The sequence below is a fragment of the Pteropus vampyrus genome, unplaced genomic scaffold, assembly GCF_000151845.1.
Source record: "Pteropus vampyrus isolate Shadow unplaced genomic scaffold, Pvam_2.0 Scaffold217, whole genome shotgun sequence".
Lineage (NCBI taxonomy): Eukaryota > Metazoa > Chordata > Mammalia > Chiroptera > Pteropodidae > Pteropus > Pteropus vampyrus.
In genome coordinates this window covers 3,703,614-3,711,444 of record NW_011888998.1, presented here as the reverse complement: position 1 = coordinate 3,711,444, position 7,831 = coordinate 3,703,614, and the positions used below count along the sequence as shown (strand labels likewise).

The 7,831-nt window shown below is 39.6% G+C and overlaps 1 pseudogene; it reads right to left on the bottom strand.

Moving 5' to 3' along the window:
- Window positions 1-5,872: 5,872 nt before the first annotated feature.
- On the bottom strand, window positions 5,873-5,991 carry LOC111747323 (annotated as a pseudogene).
- Window positions 5,992-7,831: the final 1,840 nt, after the last annotated feature.

Below are 7,831 nucleotides of genomic sequence, written 5' to 3'. Positions count from 1 at the left end.
CGCAATTGCTAATTCTGCTTATGTCATCCAGAGAATAACACTGCATGGCCAGTGTAGAGTCACATTCCTTCAACAACTGCAGCCTGGATGTCTTCCATTAAGAGAATGTGGTTTCTTCAAGACCTGCAAAGTTGAATAAGCCCTTTCTTTAAAAAGTTCAGAGTGTTTAATGGGACACACAAGATTATCACAGCACTGACTCTCACCTACAAAATGTAGAAAACAAGCTAATACCTCAGTTACTAAATCAGATATCCCAGACAAAATTATTTTTCCCAATCCTTTGTCACCAAAGTCGATTATAGCAACTCTATAATATCTGAGAGAATGAGAATAGTTTAAGAAAAGCTTGGTCTGGGCTTCACAAGATGCCAGCGAATTGATGTCAATTGTCCTGAGTCCATAACCTATAAACTAATTTGGGAGAAATTTCTTAAGAGATTAATTTGAAGTCCATGAATTTGCCCCCTCTGAGAGAAATCTACCTCTGTACACTCTAAGAGAAGCAATGGAGACATTGTTACCCTCTTGAACAGTTTAGGTATCCAAATGTTGGCAATACCCATCACCGTGTCTTATGTGATGTCTCTTTCTTCTTCTTTCTGCATAATCAAATGCTCTTGATTCCCATCCATTACTTTCAGCCTTATGTTTTTGACATCCTCTGGGTTCTTACCAAGTGACACAGCCTCCTAAGTACATTCTGGGCAAGAACATTTGGTTCTGGCCCCACAGCCTACTGCCATGCTTCCTCCTGAAGAATTGTTCACAGGTGAATTACACTTGAGAAAGTTCTTTTTTATGTCTTCATATTTGTTTCAACTTTATAATCACCCTAAGCAGATTTCTGAACTGAAGATACCTTGGAAGCTTAGCAGCTGGGGCCAAATAAACTACTAAAGAAATCACTTCACTTTTTGACTGTTCCATTTTGGGGGCTTTGGAATGCTCTAGGTCATCTTTGAATAGCATCCTCTCTGTCCCCTCATTTCTTATGTAATTAACAAAGCCAGAGCCAACTTTTGAGGGGATGACTAAATTTAAGTAAAAAAGAACTAAAATATACTTGCTATTCAAATGTAATCTTGATATAAGGTCCCTAGTACCCGCTTCCAACCACACTGCCACTCCTAAGCCCTTTGTAAGCAGAAAGTCCAGCACTACCACCACTGGTCATTAGTACACTCTATGCAGCTACAGCACTTGTTTCTGTAACATAAACTAATTCAGATGTGATTGATAGGCAAGGGAATGATATCAGTGTAATACAAATGTTGTCATCATTTTTTATCACTCAGTTGCTATTTTTTACCACCAAGTAACAGCTAACAAAGGGAAATACAGCAAACTCAAGGAACAAATATTCTTCCTCTCAGCCCATCTGGCCACATGTTCCATCCTAGAAGTACCTTTTCTAATCTTAGTGCATTTTGCCTTTCTCTCCATTATTCAACTTTTACTTATACACCTATCCATCAAGTGAGATTTATCTGGGTTTTTTTAAAGGTAATGTCAAGCACTTGGTATATTTTTATCTTAATTTATTCTTGAAACAGTTTTAGTAGAATAGTTACTCAACTGACATCGAGTCAACTATGGTGTTGCATAAGTCTTGAATGGAATGCCTAAACTGCATTTCTCCCCTATAACTGCAATTACTTTTTAGGGTATAATTTTAAAGAATATGAAGTTTTTTCATGATCTATTGTAATATAGAAGAAAGGCCAACATTGAGAAATATTCAGCGATATTAAAATTTTTATGATATAATTTATATTTTTTTTAAAGATTGAGGCAAATATTTAAGTTAAATTCTGACAATCTAGAAACTATATATTATAGGAGGAGAGAAGATTGAACTCCTAGAAATCAACAACAAACAGTTGTTCACCTGAAACCTGGTAATTTACGTCTCTTGAAGGTAGAATACTATGTAATAGGTTTACCAATAACAGGCAGCATAAATCTGAAAAGATTTAATGAAAGAATTTTTGCTTCATCAGGAACTGGAACCAGGAATCCAAGCAAGTCTCTCTCCCTCCATCTTTCATCTCTCCTCAAACTGGAAGAGAACTTCTCAGTCTTAATTCAAAGGTATAAATAAAGAGGAACGATAAATGGCATAGATGATAGAAGCTCTGTTCATCTCTCTGGTGACCAAATCAAAGTTGTGACAGAAACAAGGAGCAGCAGCAAGGAAAAATCACCTGGGATCTAGACAAACAAGCCATACAACTAGGGAGAAATCCAAGAAATCACCCTGCAACAGCAGAAGATAGGATGGGGTGAGGATGCGGGGCTGCTGGGTCATGAGCGGCTGAGTGAGACAGAGGTAGCAGCAGTGGCAGATGTTTCTTAAAGGAGCTGAGTCCGCAAGTGGATTTTCGCAGAGACGGACCCGCTCACTTTGAGCACCAGCGCCAATTTGGCTGCGCACATGGGGCACCAAGGACTTACAAGGAGACGTTGTCAGAGTGAGGGACAAGGCAAGACTTATTCTGTACATAAGTGCCAGTGGTATCCATTGTTCCTTGTTGAGCCCTCTCCCTTGCCAGTGCACCGGACACAGCACCGCCATAGCCCTGATGTCATCAAACTGGATAACAGAAGTCGCTCTACCAAGAGGTTTCCCTGAAACTCCACCTCCCCCACTTGAGGCCCCACCCAAGCCACATCCAGGTACATCCCCAGAGAGCCAGGTGATCTTTGCTGAGCAGCACCTAGACTCACACTGGAGGCAGCTGGCCTCAGTTTCTGGTGTGGCCTTTTGAGGTAACTATAAGCACAGCATCTGTAGATTGCTTGCTGAATCTTAACAGGTGGCCCCAGAGGGGCAGAGGCTTGGGCTAAATTTGGCCTGCAGCTGAACCCCTCTCAAGACTGTGCCACTTGTCACCTACTTCACAAATCCACACTAATAAGACTAGGAGACTTAGGAGCTTTACTTAGTACATAGAAACAGACATGGAAAGGCAGCCAAAATAGGAAGACAAAGAAGCATAAACCATATGAGGGAACAGAACAGAGATCCAGAAATAATGGAGTCAAGTAATCTAACAGATGCAGAGTTCAAAACACTGGTTATACAGATGCTCAATGAACTTTTGGGAAGTGTAGATAAAATCAACAAAGAGATTTAAAAAAACATAAAAATGGAAATGGAAATTATAAAAGGGAATCAGTCTGAAATTAAGAACACATTATCTGAGATGAGAAGTATATTAAATGGAATAAACAAAGGAATAAACAAGGTTAATAAAGAAAAGAATCAAACGATCTATTTAGAGGATGGGAAAGCCAAGGACATGCAATCAGAATGGCTAGAGATAAGATGCCAAGATTATAAAAATAATTTAAGAAGCATATGGGCCACTATTAAGGGTCCAAATATCTGTCTGATCGGTGTAACTGAAGAAAATCGAGATGTTGAACAGCTGTTTGAAGATATAATGATGGAAAACTTCCCTAACCTGGTGAAGGAAATGGACATAAAACCCTAGGAAGCTCAGAGAATTCCAAAAATCAGGGATCCTTAGAGGCCCACACCAAGACATGTCATAATGAAAATGCCAAAGGTTAAATACAAAGAAAGAATATTGGAAGCAGCAAGAGAAAAACAAATAGTTACTTATAAGGGAAAATTCATAAGACTGGCAGCTGATTTCTCAAAAAAAACTATGCAAGACAGAAGGGCTTGACAAAAAATATTCAACAGGATGAAGATCCAGGATCTACAACTAAGAATAATTTATCCAGCAAAGCTATCATTTAGAGTTGAAGGACAGATAAAGAGCTTCCCAGAGAAAAATAAGCTAAAGAAATTTATCACCACCAAGCCAGTGTTACAGGAAATATTGGAGGGACTTCTTTAAGAAGAAAAAACATGTATCAAAAACAAGAATAAAGAATAGTAACAACTACATTCCTATCAATAAGAACCTCAAATAGAAAAGAATTAAGTGCTCCAAGTAAAAGAGTGGATGAATGGAAAGGAAAACAAGACCCCTACATGTTGCCTATAAGACACTCATTTCAGATTAAAAGACACACACAGACTAAAAGGCAATGGATAGAAAAAGATATTGCTTTGATAAGCCTAGAAGGTATTTAAATCAGACACTATATGATTTCACATATGTGGAATCTAAGGAATAAAAAACAAACTAATCAAAAACAGACTCATAAATATAGTGGACAATTTAGTGATGGACAGAGGGGAAGGGGTTTGAGAATTGGGAGAATGGGGTGAAGGGTTAAAGGAGTACAAATAAGTAGCTGATGGATGGTCACAGGGATGGGGAGCACGGCATAGGGAATGCAGTTAGCATTAATATGTTGGCTAGGTGGAGGGTCAACGAGGGAGGGGGCAATTGGGGAGATCGTTTTATGAACTATATAGATGTCTAACCAATTTACTATATACTTGAAAGTAATTAAAATAATAATTTTTTAAAAGGTATAAATAAAGGAGTAATCTACCCAGTCCAGATTAAGTTAGGAAATCACCTTTGGTCCAAATCAAGTGTAGTCAGTGATTTAATAGCGCATAATAGGAACACAGTTGCCAAAAGCCATCTTTGAATGCAGAGCAGGAGTTCAATTATGAAAAGTAGGGGCTGGAAGAATAACCAAAATACAGCTGCCATAGTAAGAAATCAGAAGGCCTGCATTTCATTTCCACTCCAAGATAGACTATTACTTTTGTAATAGTGCCTTTCCTCTCTAGGTCTTCAAAATCTGTATAATGAGGTTTTCGGTCTAAAGTGTCGCTTTTAAAATTGTGCTACTTGGAAATACGGGCTTTGGGAAAGATTAGGGGTTCCACAAACAGCTAACACTTTCCACAAAATAATGAAAATTTAAATGGCTTGAGGAACAGACCCGTTGCTTCTACTGTTTTGTTTTGTTTTTTATAAATGTGAGGTGTTCCCGTATCTTATTTGATAGCAAGTTTTCAAACAAAAGTATGAAAACCACTATTCCCTGTGGTTTCTAAGGTGCCTTAAGCTCAAGAAATTCCTCAATTCTAATCTCCAGTGATTACTGCTTCAATAAGCTGTTCACTAACCCTTATACACTCCTTCAGCTGGAGGGGCATTGAAGAGGGAGGGAAATCAGTCCCAACAGAGCTGAGGCAAGGTTCTGATATGTTGAACAGCAGAGTGTGGGGGACACAAATACTGAAGAGCCTGACACATGGGGAGAGGGAGGTTTAATCTCCGAGATTTGCCTTCAGGACCTGCACTCCGAAAGGAGCAAGAAGAACCTCAGGGACATGGCTCGGCTTGGGGAACACTTTTCCATGTACCTCATGTGCTGGTGCCATCCAGGCCAGGACATTAGGATGAAAAGTCCCACTATGATAGACACTGTGAATCTCAGCTGATGATCACACAAAGTCCCACATATTCACATCTCCAATGTATTCCACTAGACTGATTCTTATCAAAGTTACCACCAAACAAATCCTGCTCTTGCCCCAAGACAATACTTGCCTATGTCCCATCTACTCAGAGCTCTACAATCCTAGGGGCAGACTTCCAGCCCACACAGAGGTGCTTTAGACCAGAACATCTTTATGAGATATTGATATTAAATATATATATGTGTGTGTGTGTGTGTGTGTGTGTGTGTGTGTGTGTATATATATATATATATATATATATATATATATATATATATACACATACATACATACATACATATCAGGATAACCCACTAGGACAACACATATCACCCTTTTTATTTTATTTATTTATTTATTTATTTATTTATTTATTTATTTATTTATTTAATTTGTTTTAGGCGAGTCAACCCTTGGTTTACCTCACAGACTGCAAGGACCTTGTCAACTTACAATTCCCTATTTTTACATCTACAGCACTTGGTCTTCCTAAGTGGTCTCCTGTCCAAGTACTAACCAGGCCCGACCCTGCTTAGCTTCCAAGATCAGAGGGGATCATGCTTGCTCAGAGTGGCATGGCTGTAGACTCAACTTTTTCTTTAAACAGGAGGATCTCATTTTTTTGCTCCAGAATGTTATATCCCTAATCACTAATTCATGGGTAGGGTTAGTATAGAATCTGATGCACACCGAGGCCTTGGTGGCTTCTTTAGCCACACTCCTACTATGGAAAAGGAATTATCTGACTCAATGGGGAACACAAAAATTTCCTGCCATGTTGGTGGGAAACAAAAATAGATAATGAAATAAGTTAGACAACTTGGAACATAAAGATCTCTTCTCTCACTTCTCTATACAAATTAGGAAACCACATACCCCCCTGTCTCTCTAAGCCCTCTCCCATACTAAGAGTCCCTGGATTTGCTTTGAGCAACCCCAGTTTCCTAAGGCCAGACCACAGGCACAGCAATGGACAACCTCTGCTTTCTTGGGCAAAGACATTGAGGGTCTATGAGTACCAGAAAATATGGCAGTAGTTTTGCCATGTCTGCTCACTGTCCCACGTATAATCAGGTATTAAGGGTATATCCACAAAGAAGTTGGAGGCTGATGTCTCATGGCCTGTATGACTCAGATGCTGCTGTCTCAAGACCTACTCATTTCTGGGTTTATATACACAGCAGTTGGGACACCATAGCTGGTATGTGAATGATTTCCGAGATTCACCCTCTTGGAGTCAAGAGTCAGGGTTCCAGGGCTGAAGGGAAATTTTCAGAAAAAAAGAAATCAATTAGTGTTACATTGCTAGAGTTCCAACTCTGTGAGAAAATGATTGGAAACCTGGGAGATTAGAAGCAGGCAGTGTGTTATCTATGTGGCCACTCCCAGAGTGGTAAAAACTGAGCCACAAAAAAGAAAGTCTTCTCCTCCATTTTATGGAATGAACGTGCCTCTCTTCACCAAAGACTTTGACAGGGACAGTCTAAATACAGACCCTGCATAGGAGTGGAGAGAATGATCACTAATGCAAAGAATGTTCAAAACTGCATCATGGGGCCAAGATTCAACACTTTATCAGGAAAGGGAGCAGAATTATTCTCCAACAGGAAAGTCAGTGTGGGTTACAGATTAGAGATTCCCGTGACTGCAGAGCTCTAGTTCCAGGGGGTAGATTCAGAGTCAAGGAAGATAAATATAGTGGAGAAGGACAGAAGGAAGGCTCTGTCTCCACATTATGGTGTGAATTCTCTTCTTTCTCTCCATTTCTCCATGCATATGGCTCTAGGGAACAACCTCAGCAGAGAGCCCATGCTTCTGGGGAAAACTCAGTTGAACATTAGAGCTAGCAAGGACTTTAGAGGTCATCCAGCCCAAACACCTCAGAGACATCAAGTGACTTGACTGAACCACCCAACCTGGTCTTGCTGACCATTCTACTTGCTATGGCCCTTATGCTCTCTTACTGGGAGGACCTGAAAGTACAGGAACTCTGGCCAAATTCCAGGCCAGGACCCAGGAGCAGTGATGATGGGAGTCTGCTCGTGAATACTCACTAATAATAGTAGACCTGAAAGTACCTTGCTTTGCAGCCATCTTTCCCAATACTCTTCCTTTATAATTGAGGATCCTAAGGCCCTAACAGCTCTCACATTCCCCTTACAGACTCTATGGATTCAGCCTGTTTCATTCTCTTTTTCAAAGACCTACTCAATCTTTTGGGCTTTTCACTCAACTACCTTATAAAGTTAATGTGCCTCACTATTCCACCCTACTTATTTGCTGTTCCTTCTCCTAGCAAATTCACAGACCTTTTAATTTGTTTGTTTTTATTTTTGTTTGCTACGATAAACATTAATGAAAGAGATATGAGGAAGTAAAAATAACTAACATAAGAAGTAGGATGAAATCTGATAAAACATTCATAGA